The sequence below is a fragment of the Aulonocara stuartgranti genome (genome assembly GCF_965226115.1).
Source record: "Aulonocara stuartgranti genome assembly, chromosome: 13".
Lineage (NCBI taxonomy): Eukaryota > Metazoa > Chordata > Actinopteri > Cichliformes > Cichlidae > Aulonocara > Aulonocara stuartgranti.
Window position 1 is genome coordinate 28,909,784 of NC_138949.1, and position 19,029 is coordinate 28,928,812.

At 38.3% G+C, this 19,029-nt stretch overlaps 1 protein-coding gene across 1 annotated transcript in view; it reads right to left on the reverse strand.

Moving 5' to 3' along the window:
* cdh11 (cadherin 11, type 2, OB-cadherin (osteoblast)) overlaps nucleotides 1-19,029 on the reverse strand; it is a 284,093-nt gene extending 265,064 nt beyond the window's left edge. The window contains exon 1 of the mRNA XM_082558377.1: nucleotides 18,837-19,029. The gene's annotated coding sequence lies outside the window, so the exon portion shown is untranslated. The remainder of the gene's footprint in view (nucleotides 1-18,836) is intronic.

Here is a 19,029-nt window from a genome sequence, read left to right on the forward strand (position 1 = left end):
TTCACAAGGCTCTGGGGCTGTAAAACATTTAATACATTAATATGTTAATGTTGTCAATTTTGGGTGCAAATTTAGGGCGTGGTTATGCAGTTGACGAGTCACTTCTGTATGAGCATTTATTCTCTTTGGATTCTCATTCTTGGTGAGATCCACTGGTTGCGTGTCAGTGATTAAGAAACAAACAATAAACAAACAAACAAAGCAAAACAAAAAACAGGATGTCTGTGGCTACAAGAGCTTAAGTAAAGCCTGAAAAATGGACCACTAATGGGTAACAGCACAGTGGCTATTCTCATCTTCTATATGAATTTGATGAAAATATTGGGATTTAATTTAGCAAGATCCCACAAAACTTTTTGATTTAAGTCAATTGACTTCCAAGTTGGTACTGAGACCTTGGAAAAACCATAATGATGGAAGACGCACACACACACAGGAGAGATTGAAATTGAATTGATTAAATCCTGAATTGATTTTTAAATATAAATGTATTTTGCCAGAAATACCAGAATCTCAGCTAAAACAGTAAATGAGAGCAGGTAAATGGATTCCACACAAAGACGTAAAAACTCCCCACGCATCAGAATCTGTGAGATGTCACCTTTCTCACCCGACGGCATGTACACAGACACGCCGTGGGTACTGAAAGCCAACATCTCACAGATTCTGATGCTGCAGGTTCTGCCAGTCTCCAACCAAAGTTCAGTAAACCAACAGCAAAAGAACATCAAAACTAAGCTTGAATTTTGATAAACATCATCATTAATTTGGTCTTACTTTTGCTGTTTTGCTTCCACCACAATAAAATCACACTTCCTGCACAGCTCTCTCTCTCAGTGAACTTCAAGAACAGTTTCCCATCTCTAATCTTTGTTTCCTGCATTATTTGCTTGCTTATTATGCACCAGTCTACCGTTGTGTGCAGTGCTGTCAGCCGCTGTTTTTTTCTTTTCTTTCATAAATGACCTCCGACAAGAAAGCCTCCTTTCTGCTGTTCAATACCAAATTTAAACTTTTTAAAATTAAACCACATTGCAAAACACTTGGCTGTGTCTCTAACAAAACCTCTGTAACTTTGTTCTGCTTCACTTTAGCAGCATCAGGTAATGTTCATATGTTCATTCACAATTTTCTTCAGTTTTCGTTCTACTGCAGAATATTTTTAAGGTTGCCTGCTATAAAAAGAAAAAGTCTGAATCTTGCAAAACATTTTCACAATCTCGTAAAAGTAACTCATGATCTCGTAAAAATACATCTATTTTCCTCCAGAGTTGCTTGTGGGGCTCTGTAGAAACCAGAGATACACAAATAATCTTTACACTAAAAATAAGAAAAAAAAATCTGCTTTTGTGAAGTTTACATATATATGTGTGATTCTGTAAGACAATACAAACACTTCTTTTTTCTTTCATGTTTCCTTCTGTGCTGAAAACCAATGTACTTGGCTTGATCCAGGTGGGTCCCTGTGGGTTCTGACTGGGCTAAACTTTTATATTTGTAGCCAATATAACCTCTGCTTTCTGCAGTTCAGTGGCATTCTCACCCATGTTAATAAAAACTCCCAAGAGACACCAAGAGTTTCATGTTTTCCTCTTCTCTTCTCATCTAATCCGCGATTCAATTTACATGAATGCCTAATGCTTCCTTTTAGCAATGCATGAGTGGGATCAACTGAAGGGGGTCAAGAAGTGGATTAATTCATAGATACACCCACCCACACAATACCCACACAAAGGGTATTAATAAACACTGCAGGAAGAAGACGAAATAAATTCCAACTGTGCTGTCCCTAGAATGACTTTCATAACCTGCTCTCTCTCTCTCTCTCTCTGTGTGTGTGTGTGTGTGTGTGTGTGTGTGTGTGTGTGTGTGTGTGTGTGTGTGTGTGTGTGTGTGTGTGTGTGTGTGTTTATTGAAACAACCTGCTAGGTGCTTGTTTGAATCAACCACCACATCTGGAAATCTGAAACGTGGAGAATCAATGTCAGGCCTCTAAATGTTTCACAACCAAATAGGCAAATACACACTCGTTTATTTCACCATCTTGAACCATGCAGGGCTTGTTTTCTCCTTGTAAAGTTAAATAAAGGTAACTGGTTAAGTACAATAGATTTCTGCCGAGTCCAATAAGTAAGTAATTAAGTCTGACCAGTGTGTATGTGGTCTTGTACCACAAAAGCAGTGCTGGAGGACAAGTAAAGATATATACTAGCATTAGCACATGTATCATACTTTTTTATTGTTATTAAGAAGGCATTAATAACAAACACTTTTATTGTTACTTCAATTTTTACACATTCAACATTTTTCACAATCACTCTTGCAAACTTGAACTTTTCCCTTCTATTATATTCATGAATCATTCAGTTGAAAATCAATTTCTTTTCAGCCAGGATTCATTCGACAATAGCACTTGACAAAATAAGAACATGTCCTTCCAAAACATTTCTCATGATGAACTTCAAGTGCTCGTCTCGGCTTTCGTTTATTAATGTAATTTGATCATGTTAGATTCTCGGGTCTCTTTCCATTCTTTTATTGAAAATGAAACAGTTAAATAGCTTAAGGCATGACTACACTTCAATCAAAACTAAACTCACATCCTGGATGACTCTGAATTGAAGTGGCTTCTCAAAATCAGTGATGTGGTGAAAATGAAATACACCCATACACTATAATGCCGCTTTTAGAATGTCCTTCAGTGTTGAATTCCGCTTAATATCTATGAAGGCAAAAATTACCAAATAACAAAAGATTTCTGCAAAATGGGTCAAGTCCCAATTAGCATTTCTGCCTTGAAATAATAGGGTACTACTCATTGCAATCTTTAAAAAAAAAACAACAAAAAAAAAAACCTTAAGACAACAACAGAATTGTAGGCCAACAGATTTACTTTCCCAAGTCGACCATTTGCTAAAGAGAGTGGAATAAAACTCCCACTGAAAATCTGGTTCAAAAACTTCCAGCTGAAGAAAAAACAAACAACAAAACAACAAAAACACAGCAGAGAAACCGTGGCAACAACCAACATATGCACAACAGTAAATAATAAATCTTAAAGAACTCTTAAAGCAGGGGCACATGTACCCAGGGTTTCATATGTAACATAATTAAGGAACAAATCCTGTCAAGTTATTGAATGGGGCTAACCTGCCAGAAATTGACATTTGGAAGCTCAGTTTATCTAGGCCTATGAACTCGTGACTTTTCTGTTACATAACATATTCGCCCTGACGACTCATGTTATTTCTTACTATCAATGTTATTGAGAGCAGCTTTTTCACTGACATCTAATCACAAAGATTGGTTGAATTTAGGCTGTCGTAGGGTATTTCTCATACTGAAGAATGCTTATTTTGTATGATGTCTATTTTTAAGTGAGCATAGAGGTTAGGGAAGACTTATTACTGGCATTTGGAGATCAGTTAATGAAATTGTGTAGCAAACATAAATCATTACTCCTCTGCTACCGTGCTTGACAGGTGGTGTGAGGTGTTTGTGCTAATATGTTTTTGCCAGACATCTCGACTTTGAAACTTTCCAAGAGTTATACTTCCAGAAGTCTTGTTCAGCTACAGCTTTGCAAGCCTTTACAAACCTTGCAAAATAATATATTTTCGGTTGTTATCTTGCTTAAAAAAACAAAACAAAATCAGAACTGACTCCTTGATCTAAATCGCCAAAGTACCTAAAACATTTGTAAAGTGCTTGGCACTTTCAAATTACTGTCAAATAATCGATTGTGCAATAAAGGTTGATGACCATTTTAAAAATTCACAACTACTTCTTCAGTTTTTATTCCACCAGGTAGTGAGACAAAGAAAAAAAGTTCAGACCTATTGCACCTGATGTGATATATATAAGAATGTAGCACCATTAAGTAAAACATGCCTGAACTTGATGAAAAGATTTTAGCTATGAAGTAGTTTGAACTTGAAAAAAACTTAACAGTTTTAGACCAACAATTTAAAAGCTGTTTCAACTTGAAGAAATATTGGTTTATGTAAAAGGTGTTTGAAATGTGATAAGTTCAGCTCTGCTTCTGCCTTAAATCCCAAAATGGAGAAAAAAAAATCAATTTGCACAGATGTTTAGTCCCATTCCAACTGTAACCATAAAAGAGAAAGAAGAGGAAGGGTGGACCAAGCAATGAGGAAAGCAGGGGGAAAAAGTTTTTGCAACTCTGCACTCTGTGTAGCGGTGCGGTTGCTTTGTAGCTGTAATGAAACAGCAGGCTATGGAACTCCACTTCTGGAAGTAATCTAGGGCCTAGCCTCACACACACACACACACACACACACACACACACACACACACACACACACACACACACACACACACACACACACACACACAATCACATAAAGTAACAGAGGCCCACAAACATACTCGTGTTCAAATGCACACACATATGCAGCTGGTTGTCCAAGAGCTTCTTCCCTGCATAACCACTAGCTGCTTTAATGAAAGCCTGTAAATCTATTTGTAGAGCTAAAGCTACCAAAAAGCAGGGCAGGGTCACTTTACAGACCTTCTCTCATAGGCTGAAATTCTTAAATATACAGTTATTTTTTATAGCTTAAAGTAGTAAAACTGTGTGTCAGTTGCTATCCAAGTGCGTTGACTGCCAAAAAAAAATGATATCATGTCTTTCAAACTTGGTTAAGTAGCTCCACATCAAAATAAAATAAACACAAGTTTAAACTAGAGAACAGTGCAAAAGTATGGGTTCTTGATAAACAAGGTCAAATCCATTAAAAGGACTAGATGGGCATAAAGGGATATTGCACAGTCTGTTTACCTCAAAGCTGAAAGAAAAGAAAGAAAGAAAAAGATCTGTCCAATACCCCCTTAAGTTCACTGCATCCATGCAGTATAAAAGGACAGTATGTGTCATGTCTACATCTGTACTCTGCATGCCTGCCCAGAACCTCAGAAAGTCTAAAATGTTGTTGAGGCCTCTGTTTCCACTTTGATGGAAACTTAATTGTTCTGGCTGGGAGCAGTTGGGTGCAATTACTAGAGAGAGAAAGAAAGAGTCTGGATCTTGGTGTTTGCATATATGTGTGTTAGTGCATGTGTGTGATACTGAGAGACACCAGGCCTGACCAGCATGTGAAATTAATTAGACTGATAATAACTGCCTGAAAGAAAGAAAGAAAGAAAGAAAGAAAGAAAGAAAGAAAGAAAGAAAGAAAGAAAGAAAGAAAGAAAGAAAGAAAGAAAGAAAGAAAGGACAAAATGAGTTGAACAGTATGGCAACATAGCAGAAGAGAAAGAAGGACAGAAAATATAGTGAAAGAGAGTCTAACCAAGGGCAAATGTGCAGAAATGGCTATAATAATGAGGGAACAGTTAGTTCAAGTCATTTACAAAAGATAAGAAAAGCCTATCAGTACCTTCTCTTCTGTCACACTTATGCTTCTAATTCTCTTTTTATGAGAGCAGAACTTATAACTATAACGGCATGTAACATTTATTTATTACTCCTCCTCATCCAAAACAAGTGAAACTACATTCTACAGACATGCATATGGAGGCCAGTAGGTAATATGAGATCTTTTATGGGACACAACATTGTTTTGAGGTGCAAAGAGAGAGATTGCTTTCATTTTGTATTTTTAATTAATTAATAAATTTTTTAGATTTCAGTGCTCAAGCATTGCTTGCCTTGCATGCACTGACCATATTGATTAAGAATAAAATTGTGAATTCAGTATTCAGTAAGTGAAAAAAAAAAAAAAAAAGAATAAAATTGTGTCTTTGAAAGTATGTCCAGCAAATATATCTTTTTGTCATTTTATACCATGTGACAACAGTAATGTAAATGTGCTCACTGGCAAGGAATTCTACATTGATCTACCCACACTATGCTGAGGTTATAACTTCATCTCAGTCTGCTACAAGTGGTCAAATGAAAGCTTTCTTGTTTTTGAATAATTTATGTAATGAAAATTGACATTTTCATTTTTTGTCATTGCAAATATCCTTTTAGCGATACGCTATGTTTCTAATGCACCCATAGGCTGTTTGTTCCCAAACCCAGTGTGTGTTGGCAGGGAAAAAGAAATACCCCTTCAATCCTGCGCTCTCTCTCCACACAAACTCATAACCACACTTGGACTCTCTCCATCTGCTGAACACAAAATTGATCTCAGAGACGGAAATTGATCGGCAGAATGCAAAAAGTAGGCCCTGTTTTAACTTTAGTAAAAAGCTGTTGAGTGAAAGCTTCTCAGCACTCAAGATTACTCTGGAGAGCAGAGTGCCTGTTGCCTGCTTGAAAATGTGATCTATATCCATCTCACTCACACTCATTTGAATGCACATGAGCAGACATACAAATTCTCTGACATACAAATAATAAAGACAGACATTTTTGTCATTTTTGCCTCAAACATGTCTATGTAATCTCTCCCCTTGGTAATTGGGATTTTATTGCCGTTTCAATACACAAACTGCAACAGAGTGTAATTGATTTATAGCCGAGTTTAAAGAACTGTCATTGTGTGAAAGAGATGACAGTTACCTAAGTATTTTTAAAGAATATTTTTCATGTTGTTTTGGCTTTGAAAGATGGCGTGCCACAATTCTGTGGAGACGATGCCGACGGCTATTGGTACAAAGACACACACACACAGGCCCTAGAGCATTTCCTTATGCAGCAGTCATGCCCAGCAGCAAGGGAACGAGAAAGCAATGAATAAATGACATGCGGGGGGGGGAGTCTTTAATTCGGTTTAATTCTAGGCTACTCCCCTCACATCCACCAGAGTCTGTTGAGATTGGGGTAAGTGTGTGTGTATGCATGTGTGTATAAGACAGTGTGCTTTATAACATGTCATATTTGTGGTATGTGAGCCACAGAAGTTTGGGGTAGCTGGAAATAAATCAAATACTCATATTACCCCCCCCCCCCACCCACCCAACTCAGACACACACGTACACATTTAGATTCTTGTAAGTAGGGGGGTGGGTTCCAGTGTAAATGATGTGTCCTAGATTAGAGTATGACTCATTTCCGCTCAGCGTTAAAAATCGGCAAATGTCCCTTCATGGAAAAAAAAAAAGTATCCCACTCGTTCCTTATTCAAACAAACTCTCTGCCTCTACGGTCATTCGTCATTCGTGTGCAGTATGTTAAAGGTACAGTTGTGGATTCATGCCCATCCCTCGGCTGAATTCAAAATGAATTCAAGTTTGATACAAAAAGGAAAGAACTGTTTATGAGCACACACACTGAGATGTCACATTTCAGATGTGACCATTTGGGTTTTGATTCCAGGAGGTTATGTTTACTGTCACAAAAATGCTGTCATTATGTGGAACCAAAACAGCTTGAGTGAGGGAAAGGTTGAAGCCGAGGTGATGGTAAGCTAACATTTCCCAGTGACTGCAATGTTCACTTGACAAACAAAAAACACAAAATTTAGCCACTGGTGGAGCAGTGTGACTGCACGGTATGAAGTTTGTTTCAAGACTACCTATAAAGAGTGGATCTATAAACAAAAGGCCATCTAGTTTATAAAATCATATGTTCGGAAGCTAAAGATCCCCAAGAGATTTCATGGCAATACATGATAAAAATTAATTTGTTAAACTTTATATTTTATTCTTTTATAGAAAACTGGACATTATTTTTTATTTTGTTGGATTGAAAGTTTTTTTAAGTTATTTGAAAGCACCGATCTATATACTGAATTAAGGCTAGCCCAAATTTCATCCAACTTTAAGTGGACCATTTCTTTTTTTCCTAGTTTTACATACACTCACCAATCATGTCATTAGTTGTACCTTGCAAGTACAAGGATGGACCCCCTTTTGCCTTCACAACTGCCTAAATCCTTTGTGGCCTGCAGTCAAACAAGTTCCTGGAGGCATTCTGTTCCATCATATCCCAAAGGTGCTCAAGTGGATCTGATGACTATGGAGGCCATTTTAGTATACTGTTACATTGTCATATTCATTATCCAGCTTGAAGCAGTTATCGGAAGATGGGTACATTGTGGTACACTTCTGCTACTACAGGAATAGGTGCATTAGATGCTGTAAATAAAAATAAATAATAATTAAGAAAAATACCCCACTTCGCCAGCGGGCAGTTTTTATTTGTTCATGAAGGTTGGGTCCCCTACCAGAGGCCTTGGAGTTTGACGGTCATGAACAGTAGCTTTGCTGTCTTTAGACCTGCGCTCTTCTGGACAGATATTCAATTGGATTAAATTGAATTTTATTTATATAGCGCCAAATCACAACAACAGTTGCCTCAAGGCACTTTATCTTGTAAGTTATTGTAAGATCTCTGATGTTGTTCCTGGGATCTGCTGAAGCCACCCCCGGTTTAGGGGTCACTGCCCCATGTTTTCCAGTTATGACGGGGACTAACGTTGCCTTCACATCCACATCTTCTCTAGCTCCTCTCTCAGTGTTCCTTCTTTGTAATTTTGTTATCACTTGGTATATGAACCTCTATCACTATGGTCTTCTTCCTCTGTTTGTCCACCACTGCTATGTCTGGTTGGTTAGCCGTCACCAGTTTGCCTTTCTGTATCTGCAAGTTCCACAGGATCTTAGCTTGGTCACTGACAACCATTTTGGCTTATATGTCATTTTGACCTTGGGACTTCGAGGCCATACTTAGACTCAATTGCAGTCCAAAAATTAGGAAATTGGTAGTGGAAGATACTTACACCAGTGTCAAATCAGCAGACTGGAGTCAAATCACAAGAAATCTGATGTTTAAAAGAAGATGAGCTAAACCAGGGGTTGGCAACCCTGGGCATGCGTGCCACAGTTGGCACGCGAAGGTTTAACTGATGGCACGACCGTAGCTGGACTGGCCATCGGGCTTACTGGGCAAATGATTTTTATGGGCCGATAATTTATTTATTTATTTTTTTTTTTTTTTGGTAATGGTATAAACAATGAAAGGTGTTGGATTGGCCAGGTCCTGGCAGATGTGTACAAATAACTCAGTTGTTTGGTGGTTTCTATGGCGGAGCTGCCACAAGAGGCCAGGTGGATGAGGGAAAGGGGAGGCAGGAGGAGAAACCCGAGGCGGCCACCGGTCTGAGTGTCAGGTGAACTGAACTTCAGGTAAGAAGTTATGACCTGCAGTCTATCTGGGTCAGATATAAACCAAGTTTAGGTGGAGTTTATTTTCGTTGTTCAGACTTTTTACCGTCAGTTACAATAGCATGACGGAGTTTCTATACAGCTGGGTGGATGCTATGATGTTACCGATAGTGAACATTATTTTATTCATAAGGTTAGTTAGTAGAGTTGCCAACCGTCCCGTAAAAAACGGAATTGTCCCGTATTCAGAGAAAATATTACGTGTTTCTTATTGAGCTGAAAAGGAAAACAGTTTGTCCCGTACTTCAGCTAGAATGGAAAAAGACACAAAGCTGAAGTTATTCTGTCTTTAAGCTGTCAGCTGCCTCTTCTTCTCTCATTCAGTCATGAAACTGATCAATGATCAGCTGGTCGGTATTTCTGATGCAAGTCCCGTCTCTCGTTTATTTATCCCTCACTTTGCGCCAGAAAAAGGAAACCAGCGGATGTCGTGCTAAACAACAGCAGCACGTTTAAGCTTGATCAGCTGTTGTTAGAATTTATTTAATATTAATTTCTAGTATCAGCTGATGTTTGCTGGAGCCACAGCTGTAAAAGCTGCTGGTCATGATGTCGGTTTGGATACGTGGTGAGAGGGAAACATGAAGATGAAACCAGGAGATGTCCTTGCTGAATCATCAGAGCTGAACAGGTGATGGAGAAACAGGTTTACCTTTTAGGTGACATGAATGAGTTGAAGTTATGAACTGTTTCTGAGAGACAAATAACACCAGGATCCTTTTCTGAGTAGCTGATAGCTGGTAACTGTGCAGGGACGGGTCTAGCAAAGTTTTGCCAGGGGGCCAGGTGGGGCATTAACAGGGAAAGGGGGGCACAAAGAAATACTTTTCTTTCTTATTCTCATTTAAAATGTCTGGCTGTTATTAAATAATTATCTGAAGCTTACAACCAAAGTTTTTATCTGACGTAAAATGTATAGAAATCATACTTATACAACCAGACAGTGTACATCACTGTCACAACAGCATTTGTTTTCATTCAAAGGTTTTATGGCTTTTCCTATAATACCTGGTGGGCCGGTCTATAGTCAAATGCTTCAGTAGCTCTCCACTCAGCACAGCAACTGTTAATATACAGCTTTATTAAATTTATTGCTAATGCAAGTTTATGGCACATTGACTTCTGAGGAAATTTTAGATGGCACTCGTCATCAAAAAGGTTGCCTATCCCTGAGCTAAACAATGATTGAAATGAGGCCCACATCAAGGTATAAGTAAGTGATAAGTAAGTATAAGACAAATAAGGATTACTAACGACAAGTACAGTCCAAGAATAATAATATTGTCAATGGGAAGTAGCATAATAGCATATTTCAAAAAGACATTGATAGTATTTGCCTGCTCTTCATTCCGTATATATTCAGATATCATTTTACTTTTGTGCAACGTCTTGAAAGCTGCGATTCGGTGTGAGGACACTAGCTAGTCATAGATGGTCTTGCACCTAATGCAGATGCAAGGTACATGATATTTATACATGATTTATTTTTGTAGGCACATGAACCAAGTGACTGATATTATATTCTTCTGGTTTCCAGTATTGCTGACCTTTCCAATGGTGGAGCATCTGAAAGCCATCATATATCACATGGTTCCTAAGGGTGATTGCTGTTATATTATAAATGGTAAGGAAGAGGAAGTGAATCACAGTTTTACCAGGTACCACAAGCCAAATTGTCAACAAATACCTGCTTACAGTAACCACACCTAAAAAATATGTTACATTTTGATGTGAAAGGACATGATGACATAATGGGTCTCAAAAAACACAATTGTCAGGTGTCAGGTTTCTAACTAAAAACAAATTACAAACAAACAGCAACAAAAACGTTTTTGTTTGGATTTTTTTTTTTTTGTCAAATTGTCACCCAGCTCTCTCTCTCATGGACACAAAAATGACTTTATTAAGTTTAGGGCTCAATATCATCTATACTGTTGATTAGGAAAATGGAATTTGGTCACAGGCGAGTTGCTGGTTTTAAGTTTTACTCAGCTTGGGTCTCTGGGTAAGGGATGACATTTACTTAGGTTAAATTCCCATGTGACATGCCTAGTGGTATGTTTCATGCAGGTGCAGTCTTAAAATGAGAGAATATCCTTACCTAACATTAAAAAAAGTTGGAGTCTGAACTGATTCCACACTACCATGTGGATCTGAGTATTTTAATGTATTTACAGTTGTTTTTAATATTTTCTGTGCCGGGAGCCAGGCTTTTAAAATACCATGAAAAAGCTATATTTTGCACAAATGGGATATTGACTAAAGCATAATCGTTAAAAAGATCAAGCTCATCATATGACCTCTTAGTAAATGAGAATTACATAAAGGACGGCACATTTCCTAAATGGTCAAAAATGTAGTGCATGCAGTTATTGACAGAAGAATTATTATCTCCCTTTGAACAGGTAAGTAACATACATATATTTAATATATTAAACTACTAAAACATATTTTCTCTGGCATTTTCATAGTGAAAAGGGTAGAATAATGTACATTGTGATATAAATATTCCCCAATGTTCCTAGCTTTTAAAGACTCTCCCAACTCCAATATATATATATATATGTACTTTTCTACTATGAAAATATGTCCTCAGGGTTTTTCTTTTTCTTATTGTCAGACCTCCGGCTAAAAATATAGTGACTCAGATACGAGTTTTTCTTTGCAGTTTCTTTTAACTAAGTCAAGAGATTAAAGAAATATATGCATTTTTTAGTACTCATGTCATCAAAATGTTCTTTTGCAATTTAGAGTGGTTTTGAAATTTTAATGGACATCAGAAATGATGCCCATTAAAATTTCTTAGAAATCTATTTTCTAATTATAGTTTTTAGCTTACTATCAGTGTTAAAAAATGAACACCCACCATGTCTTCATATTCAAACTGCCAAATCAAATGTTTCTTTTGTGTGATATATTTCAATGTCTTATTGTATGTTATTTATTTCCAAAACAAAACTAAGACTAGAATAGAAGTCCATGCGCATTACTAAATTAGCCTTTAGTAATGTTTGTCACATGTTTGACACTAATAGGTACATATCTGGAAATAAATATGTAAATTAAATGCATTTAAAGTCTCAAAAGATATTAAAGTATTCTTGGCTGGTATTCCTTTGTGGATAAAATATAATAGGTAATGTTTGCTTCCCAGTTGCATTTGATCTGTGTCCATTTTGTTATACCCTGCGTAATTTTTTTTCCCCAGAGCACATCAGTACTATTGATCTGACTGCATTCAGTCACTCTATAAAATACAGATTTCCAGGACAGTACAAGACATAATATTTATTATTATCTCTGTTCATTCGCCCACTTGTCACCAAACCACATTATCTATCACACTGCATTCATCCTGCCTCCAATACCCTAGAGTTATTCTGTTCTGTTTCGTTTTGACCCCTTCTGTGTTCAGACAAGCCACTACATGCTTTAATTTAATCAACCAGAAGCTCAGAGTCTGGAGAAAATAATAAAACCTAATCACTTTACTCTGCTCCTTGCTCCATCTTCATCACTGAAGGAGGAAGAGGAGGGGAAGAGAAATCTTAGTTGTCTTATCTCCAAAGTCTATTTATTACCAGCCACATGTAACTCCATACACACTTCAAAAGTCAGGCTTTGGGCAAAAATAACTACAAGACAGAGTGTATTTATTACAAGCCTTGTGTAATGCCATACACACATTATATGCCTTGTTTGTTCCACTGCAGATATACAGCACAGAGAAAACAGCCCAGCATGAGCTCGCAGGGGGTGGACAAAATAACAGAAACAACCATTAGCACAATGCAGCGTGATATTGTAAATATTATAGTGTGCTTCATTTGCTATTTCTTGGAACTGTTCCCTGTAGGGCTGTTCGATATAACAATATATATCGGATGACGATATAAAAACGTTTATCATTTCATTTTACGCTATCATTTGTTTCGTGGTGTCACAAAATAAACTCTTTACGGCAATATTTTTTCACCGTTTTGATGGTCACTGTAGTGGCTGTATTAATTTCTTAAAGTTCTCTCTTTCTCTTATATTTAATATAACCACACTACCAACGGACAAGCGCCTGTTTTTATGTGTTTAGCAACAACGACGGTAAAACCATCGCGTGTCCGCTTGTTTATGTTCCACATAAACCTTTCACAATAAAGCTCAAAATCCTGTTGAGACTTTTCAAAATAAACTGAATCACGTGAAAGAGCAGATTATTTACGGATGAGAAGTAAAAAAGAGCCGCCAGGTGCTAAAAAATAAACCTTAGACTCAAACGTTAGAACAGGCTTTTCCCCGCAGCACGCCGTGTAATAAATACTCACAAAGAAAATGGCGGCCGTTACAACTTATGTCTAAAAATTTATCGTTTCATGCATCGGTTAAAACACTCGACTCCAGCTACATGATGAGCAGCTGGAAACACTTCACGCAAGTCGAGCTGCCCGAGATTCACAGAATTTACAGAAAATGCTACATTTTTGTGATTTATATCGTTTTCCGGACGATAGAATTCTTATATCGGGATAGGAGATTTTGGTCATATCGCACGTGCGATATGACCAAAATCTCACATCCTCTCACCCTATCCCTAAGCCCTAGTTCCCTGTATCTTAAGTCAAAAAGATGTGAGTTAAGTTGAAACGGACAAATGGGGTGCCTTTTAAAGACTCTTGAACTTCATTACACTGTGTGAACCCTAAATGTACATACCAGGTGGGGATAACCTGCACACTATACAAAGAGAGAAGAGCTCAGTCGGGTGTTTCACTTTTTAATTTATTTTTTGTAAATGATCTTTCTCTGAAAAAAAACAAACATCTTTCTTTAGATTCTGAGATTACAAATGTCATACCACACAAGTCACAAGTCACATAAAATATTCCTATGGTTTCCTTTTGGCCTTTATCTGCTCAGTGTGAAGTTTGTATAGTTGTTGTGTATGTGATGGAGGGCATGGCCAAAACCTTGCTATTACAGATCTTTTGACTGATCAAGATAACTTCAGGCTTGAGCAAAATGTATAATGATGGATGACTTGGACATGGGCATTCTAATCAAGATATCAGCAAGTATCAGAGATTATGTAACAATGATAAAACAATAATTTAATCAATTCTATGATTAAAAAATCTGCTGGACATACAAATGCAAGTTTATAGTTAACTTGGCAGTAAAATTTCAAATCTAGGAAGTACATTAATTAACTGATTTTATAACTAAGCCATCATAAACTTCTGGTAAATGTTTTGTTTGTTTATTTGTTTGTTTGTGTGTTTTGTGCCTCATCAAAAATGTCTTTTTACCAGTTATATAAACAAGGTTATGCTATAACTGTCACGGTTTGCCGGGGCAAGCCGTGTGGAATATGAAATAGGACCCAAAATGCAGACTGCTTAAGTGGAGGATGAGCTTTATTTACAACCGGATAAGAACAACAAAAGGGGTGGCGAGAAACAGAACGGTAATAACTCTAAACTGGGAAAACTAAACTAAACACGAAACCAGAACACTAACGAGGGTACCTTGCAGGGAGAATGACCAGGAAGCTGGAGGAATAAACACAGAATGGCGGCGAGGAAAATAACGCAGACGAACCAGCAACTACCATGACAGAAGACACAACTTAAATACACCCAGAGAACACAGGGAGATTACACGCAGGTGGGGAACACAGCTGGGAGTGATTATCATGACGAGACTAGGGAGGCAAACTGAAAACACTCACATAAGACGCAGACCTTCACAATAAAACAGGAAACACATACACGCAATGACATAACACACCAACTTAACACAGACTGGGGGACACAGAACATAGGAACATGAACAAAAGAATACAAACACCCAAGGTAACCAAAACCACAGAATACTAATAGACTAAACATAAACACGGAGTCACAGACTCCGGACCATGACAATAACACAAACCGACATTTCAAAAAATGACAAATGAAAACTGTGAAATTTAAAAGCTGTCCAAAAAGTGTACCTTATAAAAAATAAAAAGTGTAGTGATAACACAGTTGGTTTTCACACTGCTTGCTCTTTCAATACTTTTGTAGTTTCTGTGTATTGTTCATCACTTTAAAAAAGCAACAACAAAACATGTCAGATAGTGTTAGCAGTCAAACTACCACAGACAGGTAGACACAGAGGCAGACTTCTGTTGATGTAATAATTGAGGCCACATCTAGCGTGACTTCTACTCTGAGGATGGAGACCCATTAAGAACCATTATGTGTCTCTAGGCTTCCAGCCAGCACAGGTGTCACTACCTCTGGTGGTGTTTAAATAGAAATAACTCCTTCCATGTTTGCCTGTTACCCACCTCCATACATATACACACCAACTTACACAGTGCACAAATGCACAAGTTCACACCTCCCTGTGCAGCTGCTCTCACATTTCACAGTTACACTAACACCCACACATGCACATCACGCACCGCCTAACAAAAAAAATAACAAACCGAGCACTGCTAAGACTCTCGGATTAAGACTGTATGCCAAAAAGGAGTCACTACCCTAAAATATCAACAAAACAAAAAAATCTGCAGCTGCTAGAACATTTAACCCAAAATCACACCAACAATGTGACCGTTCATCAAAAGAAATGGAACCCATAGCAAAAACACGTACTCACCAGGATATGATAAAGTATGTAATTTCATGCCCTGGTGCTTAAGTTGTGGCATTCTTGTCAACTGCCTGTGGAAATCAGTGTCATATATCTCTCTTCCTTATTCCAAAGCCTGAAATAACAGACAACAGGCAAAGAGTAAAGACAAATGGAATACTTATTGTCTCAAAGTGATTCTTTTGTTGGAGTGAAAAACATTTAATTGCATCATGGAATTACTAAGATGTTATTAAAACTAGTACCATCATTGATTCTGCAGATTCTCGTGTTTATTCTTGATGAATTTTCTGTGAAGGGAATATTGAAAAGCCTTTAAGGTTTTCATTATCAGCACAACTATTGTGTTATCCTTAAGCCTGAAAACACTGCAGTAACTGAGCAGAAGGAAGTGCTTTTATTTGACTCAATACTGCAAAAACTCTGCTGAAATAATTGCACAATTTTCAGCAGTAAAAATGACAGCGCTGATAAAAGAAACTGATAAACACAGAAGCATACATTTCAGATGGATTGGATGATTTAGTTCTCAACTGGAAGCAATTCTCCATTTGCTTCCCTAATCCCGGTCATGATAAGCTTTACTTTTCACATATGGGAAAAAGCCTTTCTTGGGTTTCTTGACTAAGCTGGGATGAAACATGGAAGCACTATACTGCCACCAATACAATGTTAGAATATACAACAGATGGCTTAGCCAACTGAGCAAAGACTGATAACAAACTTAAGAACTTAATAAAATAATAGGATCAAGTTTTAGTGAATTTACAAACTTTATGCTGGATTTTATCTAGGATATTCAACTTGTGGGGAATAAAAAACAAAACACTGAAAAAGGAAGAACTGGGAAAATGCCTGCATTTAAATCTCAACTTGTCAATGTGATTGCAGCAAGTATCATGTTATAATGAGAAATCCCCTTTTTGGCAGGGGATGATAAAGGATATTCAATGAAAAATCTTGAAAAAAGAAGTAATATATATATATATATATATATATATATATATATATATATATATATATATATATATACACATTAGGGGTGCTGGATATATTAGTAGTGGCTGGATAGCGTAGTGGTTAAACTACACGCCTTTGGAACAGAGGATCGCAAGTTCGATTCCTGCCTGGGGCGTCTGTATCCAGTAAAGGTCCTAAGGCTAGACCCCCTATGCTAAGCAAGCCTACCGCAGACATGAGCGAGACAGATAAATATGAAGGCATGCCGGCTCGGACGTCGCCCGGATCAACAAGGTCCGCGTCAGGTGTTGAGGAACCAGGGCACCCTGACGAAAAGTGGGCTACTGGAACAAGAAGGCATCGGTGGGCAAGGGACGAAAACAGGGCATTGTTGGAATGCTACTACGCAAGTAACCCCGGCGGAAGGGGCTACATGAATAGGATGAGGGACCTATGGATTCTTCGATACCCAACATCCACAATGACGGCGAAACAACTAGTAGCTCAGTGTTCCAACATTCAAGGAACACGAGAAGCTGGAGAAATACCAAGGGCTCAGAGAAGAGCTCGAGAGGATGTGGAGGGTGAAGGTAACGGTGGTCCCCGTGGTAATCGGAGCACTAGGTGCGGTGACTCCCAAGCTAGGCGAGTGGCTCCAGCAGATCCCGGGAATAACATCGGAGATCTCTGTCCAGAAGAGCGCAGTCCTGGGAACAGCTAAGATACTGCGCAGGACTCTCAAGCTCCCAGGCCTCTGGTAGAGGACCCGAGCTTGAAGGATAAACCGCCCGCAGGGGCGTGCTGGGTGTTTTTTTAGGGGTGCAACGATACACAAAATTCACGGTTCGGTTCGGTTTGATACTTTGGTGTCACGGTTCGATATTTTTTCGATACAAAAAAAATGTTCATGCCTTTTTAATTTGTCATTTATTAAAATTATAAATATATATTTTAACACAAAAGTACAGTTTTTAAATTTAACCCTAACCCTTGTGCGTGTTGTTTTTTAGCTCGTCATATTGCAGCCACAGAAATTCTTTTGTCCATGAAACCATAAAGCTGCACTTTCTTTTTGCCTTATAGTCTGATTTGTCATAACTTCTCCGTTTTGTGGTAAGCTTTTCTTTGGCTGTCACTTCTTCACCCTGACCTGTCTTATTTGGCTCAGCAGAACTAAAATATATATCTGTCTGTGAAGGTTCTCAGTCATCCAGGTCATCGTAGTGAAATATATATCCTGCCGCACTCACATAAGCTCAGCGATTCTCTGCGCGATCAACCTCTCACATGTTTAAGCTGCGGGAGATTTCACTTGCCATGTTTGCATAGTAAGCTAACGATTAATAAGACGATGTCAGAGGAATTGGTGCACAAATTATCATCACTCACAGATCAGTGCTGTCGCTCTCTATACACAGTTCGCACGATTGCAAAGTGAAAGCAAAAAAACAAGCGCAAATTCAAACACGATTTCAATATGTCACATATTGACAGTGGCTCACCCAATGACATAATTACCCAGCTACATTTCTGAAAGAATGCAAAAGCATTGACATATATTTTTCCTTCCTACAATAGCCCAACAGGCAGGGCAGAGATAGCCCCGGGACGTCGGGCTAGCGATATTGTGAGCCCTGTATCTGATTGAGGAATCACTCATCTTTGGAAAAGAGAGTTTATTACAGAGAAATGTCTCTTTCCAAAATAAAAGCTATACTATCCGCTTCTTCTGGGCTATATTCTCAGCAGCATATTAAACATATCAGGTCTCCATAAGGAGAATCCTGTGCTAACAGCTGTCTAAATGACTCGGCTAAAGTTTGTAGCATGCATGCTTGTTGTTTTTGTCTTTGCACTAGGATGATGTCGGTGTAAATGTGCAGTCATATTTGTTGTGTTCCCACTAGTGCTTTCAGGTTAATCTCGTTGAAATAACCTTAACGCCACAACACGGCAAATCTCCGTTAACGAGCTACCCTATACAGAGGGGCTAGACGGCCAACACGTTAACGAGCTAACTGTGCTAACACACTAGCTCCCACCCATGTAATTGAGCATTGCATGGCACATCCAACATACTGTTTTACTTTAGTCCATGACTCGCTTACCTTCAGGGTCATACGTCACATGAAAACCAAAATAATTCCAAACGCCAGATCTGAATGAGGGTGGGGAGGTCCACTTCTGTCTCGCTAGCTTGCCCTGCGCTCTTCCTTCTGACCATGCTGTCTGTGTTGAGTGCTCAGTGAATCTGCGTTCGACTACTCCGCCTAGGCTGCACTCTCGAGCCTAGGCGGAGTA